This window comes from Lissotriton helveticus, chromosome 2_1 (genome assembly GCF_964261635.1).
Source record: "Lissotriton helveticus chromosome 2_1, aLisHel1.1, whole genome shotgun sequence".
Classification (NCBI taxonomy): domain Eukaryota; kingdom Metazoa; phylum Chordata; class Amphibia; order Caudata; family Salamandridae; genus Lissotriton; species Lissotriton helveticus.
The window spans coordinates 1,234,239,215-1,234,261,547 of record NC_136059.1 but is presented as its reverse complement, the minus strand read 5'-3'; the positions used below and the strand labels follow the sequence as shown (position 1 = coordinate 1,234,261,547).

Genomic DNA, 22,333 nt, shown 5'->3' with positions numbered 1-22,333 from the left:
TTTAATTTTTTGTGTAATATAATTCTGTAGCAGGTTGTGGGTCTATAGGGGAATAGGGTGGGAAGTAATTTAATTATAATTAATTAAACATGTTAATTTATTTATTGATATTTATTTAGAATTAATGGTTAATTAATTATTAATTGGTAATTAATTAAAATATAATTGGTAATTAATTATAATTGATTAATTGATAAATATTTTAATTTTAGTAATTTCTTTTCTGTAGCGGGTTGTGGGTTTATAGGGGAATAGGGTGGGAAGTAATTTAATTATAATTAATTAAATATGTTAATTTATTTATTGATGTTTATTTAGACTTAATTGTTAATTAATGATTAATTGTTAATTAATTAAAATATAATTGGTAATTCATTATAATTGATTAATTGATAATTATTTTAATTTTAGTAATTTATTTTATGTAGCGGGTTGTGGATTTATAGGGGAATAGGATGGGAAGTAATTTAATTATAATTAATTAAATATGTTAATTTATTTATTGATATTTATTTAGAGAAAGATATGTTAATTAATTTATTAATTGCTAATTAATTAAAATATAATTGGTAATTAAAATTAATAGATTAATTTATTAGAATTAATTGTATTAGTAGGTAATTTTTATAATTAAATAATTTTAATTTGTATTTATACATAATTTATTTAATATATTTTATACAATTTTTAAATATTTTATTAATTTGTAATTGGTATTACTATTTATGTTATTTATATTTATATATGAAGTATTTACTTTCCCTACTATTGCACTCTCTGAAGTTGGAATAGTAATTTTAACCCCTACGCTATCCAACTCTTTCCCTACTGTTGAACTCTCTGTAGTTGGAATAGTAATTTTAACCCCTACGCTATCCAACGCTTTCCCTACTGTTGCACTCTCTGGAGTGGGAATAGTAATTTTTACCCCTACGCTATCCAACGCTTTCCCTACTGTTGCACTCTCTCGAGTGGGAATAGTAATTTTTACCCCTATGCTTTCCAACGCTTTCCCTACTGTTGCACTCTCTGGAGTTGGAATAGTAATTTTTACCCCTACACTATCCAACGCTTTCCCTACTGTTGCACTCGCTGGAGTGGGAATAGGAATTTTTACCCCTACGCTATCCAACTCTTTCACTACTGTTGCACTCTCTGGAGTGGGAATAGTAACTTTAACCCCTACGCTATCCAACGCTTTCCCTACTGTTGCACTCTCTGGAGTGGGAATAGTAATTTTTACCCCTACGCTATCCAACTCTTTCCCTACTGTTGCACTCTCTGGAGTTGGAATAGTAATTTTAACCCCTACGCTATCCAACGCTTTTCCTACTGCTGCACTCATTGGAGTGGGAATAGTAATTTTTACCCCTACGCTATCCAACGTTTTCCATACTGTTGCACTCTCTGGAGTGGGAATAGTACATTTTACCCCTACGCTATCCAACGCTTTCCCTACTGTTGCACTCGCTGGAGTGGGAATAGTAATTATTACCCCTACGCTATCCAACTCTTTCACTACTGTTGCACTCTCTGGAGTAGGAATAGTAATTTTCACCCCTACACTATCCAACGTTTTCCCTACTGTTGCACTCTCTGGAGTGGGAATAGTCATTTTAATCCCAACGCTATCCAACGTTTTCCCTACTGTTGCACTCTCTGGAGTGGGAATAGTAATTTTTACCCCTACGCTATCCAACTCTTTCCCTACTGTTGCACTCTCTGGAGTGGGAATAGTAATTTTAACCCCTACGCTATCCAATGCTTTCCCTACTGTTGCACTCTTTGGAGTGGGAATAGTAATTTTTACCCCTACGCTATCCAACGCTTTCCCTACTGTTGCACTCTCTGGAGTGGGAATAGTAATTTTTACCCCTACGCTATCCAACGCTTTCCCTTCTGTTGCACTCACTGGAGTCGTTACAGTACATTTAAACCTCTTGCTATCCTACGGTAAAAATATTGTATATGTTTTGTTAATAATATATTGTATATGTTTTGTTAATAATATGTATATATATATATTACCTACTGGCGGTCGCCAGTAGGTATATATAGTTAGGATTTTTTCTCTATGGGATTTTTGAAAATTCTATGTCTAATAACTTTGGCGTTTGTGGACGGAATTGGCTGAAATTTTCAGGAAAATGGAACATTTTGTTTCTGAGCAGCCCCTGAAAATTTGGGGGGGTTTCGTCAAGGGGGGGCCGAGAAAAAAGGGGGGTCCCAAAACGTGTTTTTAACATTGAGTTTTCCATAGGGCGGTTGGCCTCACTTTTAGCCCGAACGGCTGAATGGATTTCCACGAAACTTGGCAAAATTGTAGATATTGTTTGCCGGATGTGCCTTTGCTAGGTCTCAAGATATGTGGTCCTGTGACTTTTGAGTAAATTAGGTTTAAAAAAAGATATATATCTAGAGCCGCGCCCCGGTACGCGTACCGGGGAGCGCTTCAGGCGCGCCACGCGACTTGCGCACGGCAAGCTGATTGGTTCTCGGGTGTCTGTAAACATTCGAAACAGTCCGCAGCGGCCGCCATCTTGTGTCTCGGTGGGATTGAGACACAAGAGGTGGCAAGAATCAAAAGGGGGAAATGAGCAAAAGGGGGCAGGGTACACCCCCCTGACCCCCTACTTTTGATGTGGGGGCCATAAAAGGCTCCCGCGGGTGAAAAAGATTTTCTCGGGGGGGAGCGCCCGGTACGCGCACCGGGGAGCTTACGGGGGAGTGTACCATGGAGATTAAAAATGACAGACTTTTTTAAAAAAAAAAAGCTTCTTTTTATAAATTGGAGGTAGTTCTGAAAAGAACTTTTTTTTTGATTTTGTTGTTTTATATATATTTTTTTTGTTTTTGTTGTTTTATATTTTTTTTAGACTTTTTAAAACAATTGTATATTTTTTTTGGATTTTTTTCAAGGGAAAAACAAAAACAGGGATTCCAAAACTGCTCAACAGGAGCAAAAAAAATTGAAAATTTAGGGACTGGCAGAGCAGCGGTGTTGCTGTTTCTTTAGGGCAATGAGTTCAACACTCTGCTCCCCATAGCAGAGCAGTTCGTCACACTCCGTGCACAAAAATTTGATGCCTGCAAACACCGGCTGAATGTTAGGGACCATTCTTCCACGGGGTGATCCCGAAGGTGTTGCTCCACCAGTGGAGGTGCTGCCGCCATCTTTTGGTACATTCCGTGCCAGCTCTCTGACACTCTCCCTGGCAAAGTTGTTAGGGTGTCTTCTTTTCACATGCCTGATCAAATTAGCATTCCCAAAACTATATTTTTTCAGAGGATTGCCTCTGGATAAACTACTCCCACATATTTTGCAGGTTACTTTGGGAGCGTTGACTTTTTTCTGTCCTTCAGGGATGTCGTAAAATTTCCAGATGAAATGGGTTTTTTTCTTTTGCTGAGGAGGGTCCTCATCTAAAAATCCATCTGAATCACTGCTGGATGACTCTCTTGCAGCCATTGCTGGAGATTAGAAAAGTAGGAGATAGAGTAGACAGAACAGCTCTTGCTCTCTCCAAGTACAAAGCAATAGTGAGAGAAATGGGTGGGTTTCACACAATTTGGAAAAAAAAAAGTTCTGAACCAATGAAAAGTGTTATTTTAAAGTCACAGGGTTTGACGCGCTTACGCTACGCGCCCCGAGGCGCGACCCGGGCGTGTATCGTAAGCGCATCGGGCGCTTACGTTGCGCGATCGTATGCGCTTCCGGGTGCGCTTACGCGGTGCGTCATAAGACGCATCTCGCGGCTACGCGATACGTGTCTTATGACGCAAGGCGTGGCGGCTACGCGATACGTCACGATGTTGTTTTCGTTTTCGTTCGCGGCAATAGCGCTTCCGGGACGCGTATTAGTACGCGCCCCAGGGCGCACAGCAAGATTGCGCTTACCCGTGCGTTCACCTGTCCGCGCCCCGGGAGCTTACAAAAAAAAAGTATTAAAAAAAAAATTATTAATAAACATATAAAATATATGTTTGGATTTAAAGAAGAATACATTTTACAGCTACAGATATTAGCTTTTAAAAAACCAATGAAATTCACTGAAAAAACCATAGTTTATAGACCATATATAGTTAGGAATTAGCATTTACAAAACCTTGAAAATTCACTGAAAAAACCATAGGTTATAGACCATATATAGTTAGGAATTAGCATTTAAAAAACCTTATTTTACTCACACAAAACCATTGAAATTCCATATATAGTTAGTTGTACTAACTATATATCGCGCACCCGCAATCCACTGCTGATGATGTCACATATTACATCATTCATGACATGGTCAGTGACATCACTGATGACATCACTGATGACATCTCAAATGACATCACTGATGACATCACTGATGACATCTCATTTGACATTACTCATGACATCATTCATGTGATGATACGATGAACCTCTTCAGACTCTAATATAACCTTAGATACACTCAGTGTAAACAGACACTCACAGACTGTCACTCATCCATGGAGTTACTCACACACCTAATCAGTCTTGCAAAGAATCAATCACACCTCCATTTCCGAAAACTATATAGTTAAACACACCTTACTTATTGAAACATATAATAACACATATTTACTCTGTTATACAATCCCTGATACAAGTTCACAATAATCCATACAGCCACTCACACATTCACTGGCTCATATGCACAGTTATTTATATATGTCAACTACCACATGTACTGTGTTTTACATATGTACTGACTTTGACATGTAGCACTGAGATATCCATTCACTCACCAATACACTCATGAACACAGTAAACCGCCCATACAGCTGTTTCCACATGCACTTTTGAACCCATACATCTAGTGAATCAACTGCTCACACATCTATGCACAGAGTCATACACCTCCCATACAAATACTTGGCCAACTAATCAATAACCCATATAGTTAGTCATATAGCTAATGATCAACAATTGCATCAGATTACAAAACAACAGACACAATGGTGCACAATTTAAAACAGTTTAGTCACTAACCCATGCACTCAGTGAGACACATTTAATCACTCACTTATACAGTCAGTCATGCACCTACTAAATACATCATCCAGACACTTATACATCCATATTTTAACTTTACAGAAACATACAGTCACTGGATGTTATCATCAGTGATGTCATCAGTGATGTCATCAGTGATGTCATTTGAGATGTCATCAGTGATGTCATCAGTGATGTCACTGACCATGTCATGAATGATGTAATATGTGACATCATCAGCAGTGGATTGCGGGTGTGCGAAATATAGTTAGTACAACTAACTATATATGGAATTTCAATGGTTTTGTGTGAGTAAAATAAGGTTTTTTAAATGCTAATTCCTAACTATATATGGTCTATAACCCATGGTTTTTTCAGTGAATTTTCAAGGTTTTGTAAATGCTAATTCCTAACTATATATGGTCTATAACCTATGGTTTTTTCAGTGAATATATATATATGTATTCAAAATAAATTACTATTTTTAAAGTTATAATAATTTTTTTTATTTTATGTTTATTTAAGTATTTTAAATAAGTTAAAATTAATTTTATTTATTATTATATTACTTTTAAATTACTTTTAAGACATTTAAAAAAAACGATATTTTGACAGTCTATATTTTTTACACTCGATATTTTGGAGTCGATATTTTTGTACTTACCTGTTTGAAGATAGGAAGCTGATATTTTGTCAGTCGATATTTTTACCTCGATATTTTGACATCTCGATATTGTGACTGTCAATATTATGTCAGTGATCCAAGTGTTAGTATTAGGTGTTATGATGCATGAATATGGAGTTTTATTGGATAAATAAAAATCCATATTCTGGGTGCTGTTATTGAGATGAAGTAAGGGCCTACTTTGGAGTTTGGCCGAGTTTGGCTGATGGGATACTCAGACACAAATGTATTACATATGCATTGTAGCCTATAGCCTTTGTATACAGAGCACAGGATATGTGCCACTGTGTGGCAGAGTATTGCAGTCACCATTCACCAATCTCTAAATAAGGCCATACGATTTTTGTATGTTGAATTTCAGAGCTACAAGCAACAGTGCTTCTTTGTTTCTGGGGTTTCTGTTTTGCCCAGTGGCGTGCAATTGTTGATGCTAGGTAGGTTGGTGAAAGAATTTGAAGGTTATGCACACAGTATGCAGTGTTTCTCTACTAGGAGCGAGATCAGACATTCGCTAACTGATGAGTTGTGGTGTGCCCTTTCCATGCTTGTAGTAAGCCTTGCTGTTGAGATTAATAATAACGTGGGGAAGCCAGACTTGATAGGCCAGTGAGTAAGGCAGTTATACATACCTACCTGGTGACATCTAGAGACTAGACTAAGGTTTGCAGAACTTGTTTTTAACATAAGGCACCACAGCATGCACAAATCTTGCACTGAAACAAGCAGCCAGATTCATCAAGCCGAAATCGTCTCGCAAAGGGCCAGATTCTGAGAATGTGGCCCTTTGCGAGCGCTATTTTTGCATTTGGAATTCATCATCCCAAATGCAAAAATCGCATTTTTAGAAATCGCTAAATTGCGAATAATTGCATTTAAGGAATCTCAATTTGAGATTCCTTAAATGCAATTCATGAACCATTTTAAAATTGCGAATTCGCAATCTGGGGCCGCTATTTACCGCGAAGTCTAACTACATGGTAAATAGCGGAAACTTGGAAAAATGCACTTCAGTGCATTTTTCTAAGTTGTAAGTTACACACACACATGTCCTTTGGACATGTGTGTGCGCAACACCAGTGTACCTTACCATTTCAGGGGTGCTACAGGGTGACCTTTGGACACCCTGGCACCCTTGAAATCGCTTCCTTATTTGCGATTCGCTAATTGCTAATCGCAAATAAGGAATGACTCCCCATTCATTCCTATTTAGGCCCATAGGAATGAATGGGAAAGCCATTCCTTATTTGCGATTAGCAATTACCGAATCGCAAATAAGGAAGCAGTAGAAATCGCAAAAAAGATTGCGATTTCTACATGCATCCCGTTTTGCGAGTCTTTAATAGCGATTCCTTAAAAATCGCTATTAAGGACTCGCAAAACGGGACTTTGATGAATCTGGGGGAAGATCTGCTATTCTCGAGTTAGGGCAAGAGTTAGTGGTTGCCTTAAAGCTATTATTGGTGTTTGAGTTGAAGTAACAGTTAATATTAATGTTAGAAAGAATTAGGTTACAACTAGGATGAGGGTGATGGTTAGATGAATGGGATAGGGGTGGAACAAGGACTGAAATTATTAGCATTGCTTGGATTAACAATAGGTTTAGAGATAAATGTATGATTATGCGTAGATTGCGGGTTAGTTTTAATGTTTGGATGAACACAAGTGTTTCGATTGGGTCTTACCGCAGGTTTGTGGTTAGGGTTAGTGTTCTAGGTTTAGAGTTACAGTTAAAGTAATTGAGCTGACGAGCTTGTGGAGATGCACCTGTTCGCCTGTGAGAGGTACTGAGACCTGAAAGGATTGTGGCAGATTGCAATGCAACCTCAGATTAAATTTGTCTTTAAATCGCAGTTTTAAAAGCAGCCGCATTCCAGCTCAAGACGCTGGGAATACGTGTAAGCAAAAGCAGCGCGTTGCTAACAGGGCACGACACTCTTTCCCTGCGCCACTGCAATGCGTCATGGGACGTGCTTGCGTGTTTAAAAAAAACACGACCTCGACCACTAATAACACGGGACATGCTGCCACTCAGAGCCTATGCATGCCTGTGGTCTGTGCTGCCTGTTTTTATGACCCTAGTGCCTGCGGTGAGAAATACCCACTTTTGCTTCAAAATTTCCGTTCCGCGCAAATATTTTCTTGTCTCTTTATTCAGTGATTTTTTGACTGGCTAGACTAGATTGTGTTAGCGTGACACTAATTTGGCGCATCTGACAAACTAGGTATCACGAGCAGCTCTCCTGTCAGGTTCCGTGAAATTTACTGCAACCCCAGGGGCCGATGTGTCACAATATCTTTACTAAACTCCAGTAAAAGATTATATCAAGGAGATAAGTCTAAATGGTGCTCATTAATGTCATGCCAACATATCATGTCTTATAAATGACAGGAGGATAAGAAACAGTTTAATAAGGAAACGCAAAAGAGGCCTGCACACGCCAACAATTGTGCAAGGAGGAATCCAGATAGCTTAACACCCAGCCTTAGCACAAAGGCCAAACTGTATCGAGCTCTGCAAACTATAAAGGGCCTACCACAGCAGGCTTCTTTTTTTGGCCACTCTGGTGAGACACTAAAAACACACACAACATGTGCCCTTCTTTAAAAATGCAAATGATTAAAATATCTGGTTACCATATTATCAGGACAATACCTGCCTTAATAATGTCTAAAGGGCTTGTGACACATTCATATGGGAGGGGGACTAGAATTTCGTTGAGTCAGAGAAGGTAATAACCAAGATAAACAGGACTGGGAACACCCAGTGGTACTCAAACAATTTTCAGATTGGCGTAGCTGCCATCAATGCTTCATCACTGAACTCACAATGTTGCACATATATCATTAAAGCATGGTGTGTTAGTGCACTGTCATTTAATGACAGCACAATCGCCATTGAAGTGGTCACTTAACTTGCAAAGACATACAGTTTTACAGATAAAACTTATATAGCGCACTAGCGATGTGTGGAATTTGGGTGTCAATCAATCAAACAAACAAGATTTGCATAGCGCTACTTATCACCTGTGAGGGTATCTAGGCGCTGGGGGGTGGGGGCGGTGCTGCTGATGAGGGACGTTAATCGAATAACCATGTTTTTAGGCCCTTTCTGAAATCCTGCAGGGTGGCAGTCTGTGTGTTCTCCTTTGTACTGCCGGTCACTGGTGTATTTAACTGTGTAGCCTTGGACCGTGTCATGTATGTGCATGTAACTTGCATGATCGAGGTAACTATTAGCAGTGATACTACGTGTCTCTCGGTCCTTTTTTTCCCAGCCCCCTCTCCAGGGGCGGCAATCTGAGGGCTAGACCCGGGCGCCACAAGCTTTAGCTACGCCTCTGGTTCCTCTCTAAAACTCCATGATCTGTTGATGAATTTAACTAAAGAAGCTGAATGATCAAACGTGGAGGATTTGATTGTTAAAATGAAAGTGACAGGTTCTTTCGCATCCCTGCCTTTTCTCTCTGTTTGTCTATCTTTTTCTTCCTCCTCCTTTCTGCCTTTCTTTCTCATGTTCTCGGTCACAATATGATGATAAGAAATAAGTCCCAGTCCCAAAACATGAGAACCGGTGACCACCACCTTCAACCACCAGCACAAATGAAGTAATTAAGAAGCGGTAGTGGAGGCTCTCTCTAGAAGGCACATATAACTAATTAATTGAACAACCTTTTTTAGGAAAACCTTATTCTCAAGACTCAGACAGACTGTCTAAACAGGATGAGAGAGTTAGACCTCTATCTTTTACCTCAAGGAGCGCCTAGGCATGACTGCTGTTGGTGGTTACTACATCTCAGAACAGATGACCAAAAGGTAGTAGCAAAAAATCAATTGACATTGTGATGGGATGTGCTGGGTATAGTGCCTACTATGCCGTGACTGAAAACGCAGCACCCTTTTTGCCTTCCTCTGACGGTCATACTGTGGAAAAAATATATAGCGTATAGTAGTTTTAAAGAGTTCAGGGATAGATGCTTTAATCCCTTTCTTTTAAGACTGGATTTAGGTACCAATACCAATTGATACTCTAAGGTGCTCATTTAGAGCTCTGCACCAACATGTTGTATGTGTGTTTACCTGATCACTCCACATTTAGGGGCTTATTTGCAAGCCCATTGCGCTGCCGGTGCGTCAAATCTTTTTGACACACCAGCGGCGTGATGGGCTTGACCATATTTACAAGGCTAGAGTAAAGTCACCCTGCATGACTTTTCATTGCCTTGTAAATATGAGCCCCTTTCACACATTACTCTGCGTGAAAGGGGCATTCCATGGGTGCTGCTGTGGGTGTTGCCACACAACTTTCATGGAACTTGACACATTCCCAGATCTTCAACATTTTGTGAAACTGGGAATACGTCAGAATACTACACCTCCCTGGGCGTAGGAATGGCACAACGAGGAGAAATACTTGTATTTCTCTTTGCTTTCTCCTCTTTCTATGCGTTATATTCTGCAGCATGCATAGAAAGAGGAAAATGCCTTTAATATTTTTTTTCATGCAGGAAGGTGTCCCTTGCTACACAAAAACAGTCATCCCCGAAGCGCAGGCACCCTTGCAAAATTATGCAAGGGTGCCTGCGCTGGCGCATGACTGCTGTTTGTGCGCTGGCGCAGGGGAGAAGGGAATGAATGTGCCATATCTTGTAGGTATTTTGTAAATAATATCTGATGTGTAGATATATTGTTTACATTAATTGAACTCCTCATTGTCTCACTTTGTCTATCCATTTTTGACATTTGAAGTGTACATAATGTGTTGTTTTGTTTAGAATTGTTTCTGTTCGGGATGAATGATTGATATTGATTTATTGATTTTGATTTGTCTTCTTTGTTACATGTATATTTCCAATGATAATGTATAGTGTTGTAAATAGATCAATGTACAGTGGTCTTTTTTTGCATTTATGAATCTTTAAAAAACAACTCAAAAACATAAAAATGGTTGGTATAAATAAAAATACCTTATCAAACTAAATAAAGTATAGTTTGATTTTTGAAGTAAAATAAGGATTAGGGTGGAGGAGGCATTTTCGTTTTTTCGTATCTTGTAGGTATGGCACATTCCTGTGCTTTTCTTTTGACGCACGGCAGCGCAGCAGGAAGCTTGCAGAGCTGTTATGCGTCAAAATATAGTAAAAGAGCATCCCTATAACTCAAGCTGTTTTACTTCACAAGTCAAGAGGCAAAACTGGATCACAACATGGTAAACATCCTGTCTCATTGTAACAAGCAAAAGGCTCCAGGTAATCGCATGGTGTGAAAAAATGAAAACGCGAGGGGTGGTGACGTTTGTTTGTGTGTGTGTTATTCTTTTTTCCACTCACGGACTAAATCAGGAAGTAACCATTGATAATTGTGCGCACAAATCAACAGGGACACCAAAGATAATTAAAATATCACCTGCATAGTTTGATGAAGGAAAATATCACTAGTTATTTTCGTGATTCTTCCAAACAACCTATCATTCCTTCCTGCCGTAAAGTAAAACAACATTTTAGGAGCTCATCGATTTCTTTAATAAATATGAATGGCTTTTGCTTTGCTCGTTTACATTTCTTTCATTGTTTGCATCTTAAATAAATAACGTCTAACGACTACAGATTCCCTCCCAGTATTCAATGTGACCAGTGCCATCCTATGGAATTTGGGGGCCCTGGGTCAAAGGTATTTTGGGGGCCCCTGGTCAGAGCTTTGAATTTATGATTCAATTTCAACTTTTCTTGCTCTCTTTGGCCAGGTCACTGACAGTGCACAAGAACACTTGACTAAATTCCTGTGCTAACATCTAATATTCATGGATTGTGATGGGTGTTTTCAATATTGTAACGCAGCAGAAGCTGAATGATATTATTGCAAATAATATCTGTGACACCCTCCCATTTCTCATATGAGACGTCCTGTTGTGATTTTAAAGAAACTTGTTTTTTATGGATGTTGCATGAAACCTAAAACTCAATATTTCTCTGCAAAATGTTGGTAACACTCTCACACATCACCCCCATTAAAAATAAATTAAAGGAAAACGACATTTAAAACAATGTGTTTAATAATTATTCGAGGTCATCAGGGGAAAACTCTGCAGAACAGAGCTGGCTCTATCAGTGGGTCGCTGAAAGGCTGGGGCCCTGGGCCAGAGCCCACTTTGCCCATGCCTTAAAACTTCTCTGAAGTGGACTCCAGTTTTGCGAAAGTGAAAGCTTACGCCTCACTGTGGGAACTACCGACATTTTTTTAGGTGTAAAAATACCTTAACTTTGTACATATTCATGTTTGATGAGAGGAATAGAAGAATGCAACTTCCACAAGCAGATCCTCATGGGAATATGATGTGTTAATAACACAGTCATCCCCCAAATATTTTTCAACGTGTATGTAGTAGCCCCCCACCCAAGTAAATCGCATGTACCTAAAAAAGTAAAACCGATCTCGAAATTGTAGACTATAAGTAACGAAATAATCGGTTGTATAATGCAAATCGTTTTCCTCATAGCAAAACCCCTTAAAAATGGTTAACCACTGACAATAATTTTAAATGTTACCTGTTTTGGAGATAACTCGAGTCCCACAACCAAAAGCAAACCGGAGAAAAGTAAAGAGAAGAGAAACCCCAGTCGAGCCTCTCGCAGCCCCAGCCAGGAAATTGTCTTTGTCTGCAGCCCAAGAGCAGCTCCTAAATCCGGTCCCTTTTATCTGTGCTTCTTTGCCTGGAAAGTAATTCAAGCCCATTGGAGGTGAAATTGTGCTGGCCCATCAGACCATGTGTCCGGGACACAAACCGAAAAACTGTGTGCCCAGTTCTCTACCATTAGAAAATTGCACATATTCGAGAAATGTGCCTCGTGAGACGCTCAATATGTTTTTTGTTGCAGTTAGAGGTTAATATTTGTAATGTTTGTAAGAATGCGTTAGGCATGTATCCTTGGCTCTGCTCCAAGTGAGGAGGGGATGTCTCTCTCCTGCATTGATATGTTTGTGACATCAGTGAACTTGATAGGGACAGACAGTGGGTAAAACGGATGTATGACGTTACAACGCATGCTTTTACAACGCATGCCATTACGACGCAGGTTTTACAACGCAAGTCGTTACAACGACTTGCGTTGGGGGGCGCTGGATAGTGAATAGTTTAATTTACTATTCCAACTCCAGTCCCCGTGGATAGTAGGGAAGGTGTTGGATAGTAATTAAACTATTCCCTATCCTAGAGCGCCCTCCAGCGCAATTCGTTGTAATGACTTGCGTTGTAAAAGTTGCGTCGTAATGGTAGTGCGTTGTAAAAGGTGCGTTGTAAAGGATGTTTCCTGGGTAAAACAGTGTTTTTGTTTGGGTTTCTTGGTTTCACTAGTTTCTCTTTTATTAATAGAGGTTTTCCCTGTGGCTCTGTTCCTTAATCAAACATTGGGTCTCATAAGGTGGTCCCCTTTGAGGGGCCCAATAACCCCGGGCTCCCGGGGTTTTATATACTGGAGGTACTGGTAACAATGTGGGGTGCATTATAAGGTGGACCCCGAGGGTCTCTTTAGGAGGGAAGAATTACTCGAGGGATCTGTAATTCTGTGTCTGATTCTTCTGGTAGCTGCTCATTTCTCCCTAGAATTACACCAGAAGACAGTGGCTATGTGAAAACGACTGGTCCACAGAGTACATAACTCTCATTACCGGCCCCATTGAATTGCCATAGACCTCAAAATGAGGCATCAAAAGAGTTAACATTATCAGACAGGTTTGGTGCACCTGTTTTATGTTTATCACATGGAGGAAGCAACTTCCTTTGCAACTGTTCTGGTATTTCAAGAGGTAACACATTATGTTACCTCCCTGATGACAGAATCAAATGTATTCATTAATTTAGGGGGTCTTGAATCACTTCAACATGTCACCTAACGGGCCCTGAAAGGTGGACAGGTGAGAGACAGCACCTTCCGTAAATGTCATTCCTACTAATCTAAGCCTCCCACTCAGCAATGGTTCAGGAATTCCTCGAGTGATATTGTCAAGTATTGATTTGTGTAGGTAGAACTGGTTCTGCTTGTAAGAGGGGAGTGTCAGAGTTGAAAGCCGTCTTGATGTGTCCCATGTTGAGAACTAAGGGACAGATTTATTTTTTGATGGGTGGCCCGTTTCTCCGCCAGGGAGAAGAGTAAATTACTCAATCTCCCTGACCGACATGCCCACTGCCAAATTTAGAAATGACACCCAAACTGGCGGTCATTTGTAAAGTGCTGGAAGGAACCGCTGTCATGGCAGTTCTTGTTGATACTGTTTACATGTTGGTGCACAAGTGTCAAGACAGGAATTCCCCTTTGGGTAAAGTTATGTATCACATATATTCACATCCACAACATTAGATCAAAACGTTGAACAAATAGGAAATGTAAAAGTAACTTCATAAAAATTGCACAATTTATTCAAGCAAATGTTAAAAACACAACGTACCCTAGCCTCAATACACAATAGATCGATGAGAATAATGCATATAAAAAGCACACTTGTATACAATTAAAAACAATAAGGAACACAAATGGGAAATAAAGGTAAGGAATAAATAATTCCTACTGAAATGAGGAAAATACAACACATTTGTTGCTTTTATAATCAGAGTTGTTGCTTTACAAATTTAACGTATACAGTTCCTCAAGGTAAATGGAAGTAAGTGTCCTGTATTAGCTTGTGTGGTGCAAAGGTTTCCTTGAAATGTGTGAATTTAAGATACTTCTTGAATTCCCGACAATGCGGTTCTTGTTTGGGCAGCAGCGCAATTCATAAACCGGGTCCACGGACTTTGCGGGTTCCTTACCCATTTCTCCTCTACATTGACTTACTGTGTCACATTGTAATGTAAGTTTGAATGTCAGGATCTTTCTCGGCATGTGGGGAGCGGCCAATTTTTGTAGTTGCAGGGTCTCTGATAGGGAGCATGGTGCACTGAATCTTGAAATGTACCTTTTGATGTACTGGAAGTCAATGGAGTGCTTCTAATTCAGGGTGGTATGCTCACACTTTTTAATAAATATGTCATCCTTTGGTGTCTTATTCTGCAGCCTTTTATGGTTTTGGCTTTGTGTCTTGGCCTGAGGGATGTATGACGGTACAATGCGTACCGTTACAACGCGTCCCTTTACGACGCAGTTTTAACAACGCAAGTCGTTACAACGACTTGCGTTGGGGGGCGCTGATAGTGAATAGTTTAATTTACTATTCCAACACCAGTCCCCATGGATAGTAGGGAAGGTGTTGGATAGTAAATTAAACTATCCCCTATCCTAGAGCGCCCTCCAGCGAAAGTCGTTGTAACGACTTTCGTTGTTAAAACTGCGTCGTAACGGTACCGCGTTGTAGCGGTTCCATTGTAAAGGAGGTTTCCCTGGCCTGAGTGGCCTAGATGCAGTTGCGTGGTATAACATTGGTAGGTCCATGGATCTAGTTCATTCCACCCAATGGATAACCTGCAGAAACAGAAACACACTTACTTTCAAAGCAAGTTTGACATTTGTTCTTCTGACTGTGAAGTCTATCTATGTGGCAGAAGGGGTGGATGCCTTGTCATTGTTGAATAGTACTAGCAGGTTTCTTGCACCAAAGATTGAACTGGGACCAGAGTAATGGACCACATTAAAATCATGTTCATGCTAGTAGTATGCTCTGTGGTCAGTATGACTTCTAATTTATTGAATCAGTGGAACCTTCAGTATAATGGAAGCTATGCTTGAGGCAGTGCCTGATGCTGCTTCGTCTCCCATTGTCCATTTGAGTAAGATGTGCTTCTGAGCATACATTTAGAATGGAAGGTGATGGTTTTACCATCTAAGCATGAGGACCCAGATATACTTACATTTCATTCAATGCAGCACAGCAACCAAAGTTGCTGTGATGTGTTTCTCCAAAGTAAGAAGGCAGACCAAACCATATATACTAAGGTATAGCCCTATTTTTCTCTCCCTTTGCACTCTCGTACTTTGGGCAGTCTTGCATTATGCACACTTCCTTGTACCATTGTGCAAGAGTTTGTGTCTGACTTCTAGGTTTTGTACTGGAATACTATTCCTAGACATACATTACAACTTACATACGTTTGTAAGGGAGCTGTACAATACATCACATATGCACACTTGGAACAGTTTATAGAAGACACAATTTTTCTGAAACATTATGCCTGCCTTAAGGAGGCGTACCTTTTTGATGCAAAGCCCTGTTTATGTTTTCTTAGTGCTTGCATGACAACTCCCATGCAACATACATTATACGCCTCATTAACTCTACAATTCTTTGGGCAGCTCCACAATCTGCACTCAATTGCAATGAGAAGTTAATGAGAACTGAATGATTTACCCTTTGTATAGTGTTCACTGTATATTGGATTGCAGGCAACACATGACTCACTGTCACAACAGAGTGACCTAAAACTACATTTAGATGGCCAGTGTAACCAAGCACAGATATTACAAGGCAGTTTACTCACCATGGGGCATATTAGCAAGACAGAGATAAATATCGCAAAGCGCGCTCAGCGCTTTTTTATTTATCGCCGTCTATCGCTGGAATTTATCACCCGGTTAGCGAGTTATTAACAACGCGTATCACAGAGGCGATAAAAATTCCAGTGATAGAGGGGATATCGCCGTTTTCCATGGAACAACACTGGTTTTCCAGCGATGTTCCGTGGAAAACGGCGATATGGTTGATGATAGGGCCCTGCGGTCTTAGCCCCACAATCCACCTCCCATGTCAGGTATACCTAATCAGGGCCGGACTGGGAACTAAAACCGGCCCTGGCAAAGTGCTCGGCCGCCTCCCCCCCATGATGCAAAAACGGCCCTGTAACAAAAACGTCCCCCAGGGGCCCAAAACCGTCCCCCACCCGTGCGGCGTACCGTGGGATTGCCCGGTGCCCGCTACGGCCAGTCCGGCCCTGTATGCCTTAGTCAGAAATTTAACAGATGTTAAATTCCTGCGTTAAGGCATAGTTAACTCAATTTCAAATATCGCTACCCCTCGTTGATAATGTCGCAAAGCTGGGTTAGCGATATTTTCCCATGGAGTTTTGTCAGGCACACCTCCTTTGTGTCTCATTAACGATGAAATGCGTGCAGACAATAGACGCTAAGGCAAGGAAACACGCGCCAGAGTGTCCTTGTTAAAAAAAGCGATAACATTATCGCCACTTGTCGCCCGAAAATGGACGCTAAAGCGGCGATAATGTTATCGCCAGCCCTTGATAATATGCCGCCATGTCCTTCCTAGCCAAGTCTTGCTCTCTTTCTACTCCAGCAATCCAATCACCTTTTTCTAGTTTCATGCTCATGGACTATTTATGATACAGTCTTAACTAATATGCAGCAGTGCTTTCAATAAGTTAGAAGGAAGCAACTAGTAATACTCATGTATTAACCTTTAACAATGATAATATGCAGGAAATTTGATTTTTTGTTGAGGGGATGAGAACCCTTCTCAAGCACAATCCACAATCCATGTCTGGGTGAATCACAAAGGCCCCAAATAATCCCATGCTTCACCCTCTGGTAGCTTGGCACCAAAGCAATCAGGCTTAACTTAGAGGCAATGTTTTAAGTATTCATGCAGGACTCAAACATTAACTAAGTGACAACACAACATAAGAAACCCCCTCACCAATTTGGACAAAAAGGGTGAAAGTTAATAAATAAATTAACACTCTTGTGTTTTTCACTTGTCTTGATGGTACCTGATTGATCTCGAGGTGGCGCCAGAGAGCAGGGAGTGCTAGCTAGCAGTCAGCAGTCAGCAGCAGAACAGTACGGGGTGAGGTCACAGCGGTCAGCGGTCAGCGGTCAGCGGTCGGCGGTCAGTGCGGTCTGAAAAAACACTCCTAAACCTGCATCAAGGGAAAGGAAAGCCGCAACCACAGCCGTGTACGCCGAAGCCGAAGCAGAAACCGCCTCCGCTGACGCAAAAAAAAAAGAAACAGCTTCAAAGGCAGCACCCTGCGCGACGGCCCCGGAGCGAGGAGCGCAATATAAAACACCGGGCTACAGCCGAGCCAAGCCAAGCGCCGCGAGCTGACTACGGTGCCGAGAGACATGCACGAGTCCCCGCCCCGTTGCTGCTAAGAAATGGTGAGAGCTGCGGGGGAGGGGGAGGGGACTCGCAGAGCGGCACTGTTTTGGCTGTCTTGGTTAGCAGAGTGCCGCCTAGTGCCGCAGCAGCTGAGTGGGAGAAGAAGAAGATTGTACCCACCACCTATGCCAGCCAGACATTAGACATTATACATCGCCCCAAGATTAATTAACCCTCAGGGGCTCTCTGGGGGCTCCTAGGGGGGTCCCCACCCAGTTGCACGAGGGGCCAGGGAATAGACTGAAGCAAGGGCTGATGCGGTGGCAGTAGCTGAGGCTGAGGACGGTCACTGAATATCGTCATAAGGAAGTGGAGAAGTAGAGCCCTGCCAAGCCTAACCACGCATGCTGCATTGTACACCCGTAGCGAAAGTCAACATTACAACATACAACGAACAATAAACAATATACTAACACTAACTAATCTAACTAAACAATAAACCCAAAAGTGACTTAGCTGCCTACGCTAGTGGGACTGAGCCCCATCCGAGCTCCATCGTATACCCAATTAAGCAGTCCTTCAGCAGCCGTTACAATACAAACAAGAGCTGTCACACAGACCCACACATCGCCACGTTACCTCGACACCGACCTCCTCTCCCTCCCCGACGGCAGCTGTCCTTCCTGGGGCAGACAGGCTTGGGAGGGTGAGCGGGGAGCAAAGCCGTTGAGGAATAGACACTTGGAGCCACAGTGTTTAAGGGTTGATAGTGAAGTGGCTCCTCAAATCCTTGGCCACATCAGGGTTCATGTACTCTCTACTCTGAGGGGCGACGATATTTCGGCCCGAGAAGGTCTACACGAAGGAGAGATTGAGTAAAGAGTCCATAGGAGAGGAGACCAGAGGAGGAGGCAAGTTGCACGCAGGTGTGAGCGTGAGTTCAGTGCTGCGAGAACAACACCACCGCAGCCCACAGGACCCAAGCCCACAGCTTCAGAGAGAATCCACATATAAAAAATAAATAAAAAAGAAGGGGTGAAAGTCGCAAGGTCTAGCCGAGATACAGCGTCGAGGAGCCGCTAGCCTCAAGCCGAAGCTGACCCAGCCTAAACATGAGGTCCGGCAAAATTAGAAAAGCCCCTGGCGAGAAATCAACAACATTGAAGGGTACAGCGAAACGGAGAAAACTCGAAAAAACAACTGCAAATAAGGCTAATAATACCTTAAAAAAACCCTTAATTTCACCAATTGCAACGCTTTTTGAAAAATCAATAGCGAACAAAAATTCTTTACAGGACTTACGTTTCCACTTCCTGAAAGACCCGGGCTCAGCACTGTTTTCCTCAACAGCTGATGTTGAGGGATTATTATCTCCACTGGACCCAACTAAGGAACCTGAAGCTAACAATCAGACGGCAGACGCAAATTTACTTGCTCAAGCCAGCTAAGACGGCCCTGCCATAAAAGTTCAAGATCACCAATTAAACGGAGCTCAAAAAAATAAAATTCCGCCTAACAGAAAAACAAGTTTAACCACAACAGCATTAATACACTCTTCCCGCCAGGATGACTTAGACCTAGATACCTGTAAACAAAAAAACCCTCAAGGTAATCAAATAAGAGAATTTCCCAGCCTAAGTACGGTTATAACGGATACAACACAACAAAATCATACTTATCCATTCCACCCTAGCCATGACGAGCTATCACAACTACGGTCTGACACCAACAAATTGCACGAAAAATCTAAAGAGAGAGATCAACTGCCTGAAACAGGCCCTGACCAACGGTTGAATCAGGTAGTGCATATTGTAGAGCCTGTAGCGCTCAAGGAGGACGAGGTATTACACTTACCAGCTCTGAGTAATAACATACTCTCACACGGATTAACGGCCCCTGCCCTAGCAGAGAACACAAGGCGGCAAAATAAACCTTCAACAAATGAATCAGCCATTACCTCATGCAAAGACGAAGGTTTGCCGATCCTTGTAGCTCCCCTCCTGCATGCTCTACAAACAGCTACGGCAACGCTCATAATGCAATCCGACAAGCTGGACATCCAAATTGACTTAATGAATATAATTGCCTCCTATATAGCTGGGATAAATACTAAATTAGATAATCTTAACACCCTAATTAAAAGAGCCCAAGCTAACACCACCGATCTGACACCATCTTGCCCCTGCGGCCCAATCCTTGACAAAATAGGCACCTTACCAACAGTTCTAGAACAGATCATTAATCTAAACAAACAAGCTATTAACCATGAAAGAGCCACAGATTGCCCGAATATCGCCATATCCGCCGAACATCAAACAGGCAGTAACAAGTTCTGCTCGGAAAAAAAGATTGAAGACCTGACACCTAAGTACGCGAACAATATAAGTAGCGATGACACTTTGGACGATTTAACGATGGAGCATACCACTGCGTTGCCAATAAAACAAATACTAACGAAAAGACAAAGGAAAAAAGAACGAAAAGCGAGAAACAAAAAAACTGAAAATGACACCCACCTATGTCCCAGTATGTATCCGATATTCTCAAACCAACACACACAAAAAACTTTGGAGCCTGGCTCAAGGGGAATAAGTCAAGACCCAATAGCAGGAGCCAGTAGGCATCCTACTAATAATACGTCATCAATAAAGGATCCCAAGGCCCCATGTTTACCAAGAAGTCCGACTAACAGCCCCCAATTGCCAATAACCAAACAAAACGCTGCTGTAAAACTGACCAGCCTGTTGGCAAAAGGGATAGAACACAAAATACCCGCTACAAGGGATAACAACAATACTACCGATCAAGAGGCTACTGATCAGTCTAAGAACATATTAAACAGGTTGAAATCCCAAGACCTGGAGCCAGTCCGGGTATCAAAAAACGCGGAATGGCACAGTTATTCGATCAACACACCACCAAAATCAACTCCCGAAAATGCTCAATCGGGAGCACATCACAAGGAAAACAAAGATGCACATGAATGCGCTAGCAGCCAATTGCAAAAGCCCTCACAGAGCGAAGCGGAAAATCCGAGCATGAAAGATAACAATCTAAAAACAGCTCCCCAAAGGGGAATACAAGTCACTCCTCAAAACTCCAGGACAATCCCTCAAAACCCACCAACAGCCACACGGCGCCATCTGGTCCAGACAAAACTGAGCTTCTGCGTTGTTAATAACGAAAACACGCAATTAAACCATGAGGCCGCAACAAAGCCAACGTTAGACAGCTCTAAACTAGAAGACGTCAGTTTCCAAATAATTTTCAACCCGGAGTACCAGACTCAAGGCCGACACGACATTCTAAATAGGAGTAATATCTTAAAATTGATGGCGGAAATTAAGGACCTGAGTGCCATCAAATCGTCCGACTTAGTTCAGGTTCAATTCCTAAGTAGCACTAACGAAACTGAGAACGAACAAACGATGACAACCTGGAAAACTACCGCATTAGTGCAATCAATACTTGGGAAATCGGCCATATTTCAAACGTGGGGTATACAACTATCGCAGCCTACCTCCCCAAGATATCCGCTTCCTCTAAAGAAAAACACCCGGCCGCAACTCACAAGGAGTTTGGCGGACCTTGCCCCGAAAAAAACAGTATATTCTATTTTACACAACGCCAAAGGCAGAAGTGAGGCAGATATTACATGCAAAGTATCTGATACAGAGAGAGCGGGGGATTTGCTAACGCCACCTGACGCCTGGAAATGGCTTCCCAGCATGTTAAATAACCACCAGAAGAATTGACCGAACGATCCAGAAAGAAACAAAGCAGTCAATAAGAATATACATATAATTTCATAGAATATAGCTGGTGCAAAAAGATTGCTGGAGGATGGTCTTGCATTGGACGAATGGGACAACGCCGACATAATTGCCCTGCAGGAGACATGGCTGCAGGAAGACATCGCACTGGCCGGATTCATTCACTACACGGTACCCGCGAAAAAGTGTAAAACCTATGGTCGCGCTATAGGAGGTCTCTCAGTTTATGTGTCTACCGCTCTAAAAATCGATACAGAACAACTCAAATCTCCAGATCCAAGCATCCAGCTAATCAAACTATCAGGACAAAACCCACACGACCATAAAACGACAATTCTGATTAATTACTATATTCAACCAAATCTTCAAGCGAAAAAGATAAAAAACGCTCTGTTATGCAAGGAAATATTATATCTACGAAGTATAGAGCCAACATGGAACATTATATTAACTGGAGATTTCAACTCTAACCTGATATACACACCAGAGGAAGACGAGATATTAACCACAGAGAATACGCACTGGAACGTCCCTGAGCAGTCACATGGAGCGACAAGGAGTCGAAAGGACATCTTAGCCATACACTTAGTAACGGAGCTAGAGTACCTAGGTATGAGAGTATTGAATGGCAGGACAGAGGAAGACCACCGAAAAAAACTTACTATGGTCCTTACAATCATTCAATATTGGACTTTACCATTGTAAGCCTACCATTGATTCCACCATTACTCACCTTCTACATTGAATATACACCAATGAGTGATCACGGCATGCAACACCTTAAACTTAATTTTCTTGCAGAAACACTGCAACCTGCGTACTCCCTAGAGGGCC

The 22,333-nt window shown here is 41.5% G+C and overlaps 1 protein-coding gene across 1 annotated transcript in view; it reads right to left on the bottom strand.

Moving 5' to 3' along the window:
• The window catches only part of LOC144819696 (uncharacterized), a 287,938-nt gene extending 275,651 nt beyond the window's left edge, over positions 1 to 12,287 (bottom strand). Inside the window, exon 1 of the mRNA XM_078677488.1 lies at positions 12,233 to 12,287. The gene's annotated coding sequence lies outside the window, so the exon portion shown is untranslated. The remainder of the gene's footprint in view (positions 1 to 12,232) is intronic.
• Between the last annotated feature and the right edge of the window lie 10,046 nt (positions 12,288 to 22,333).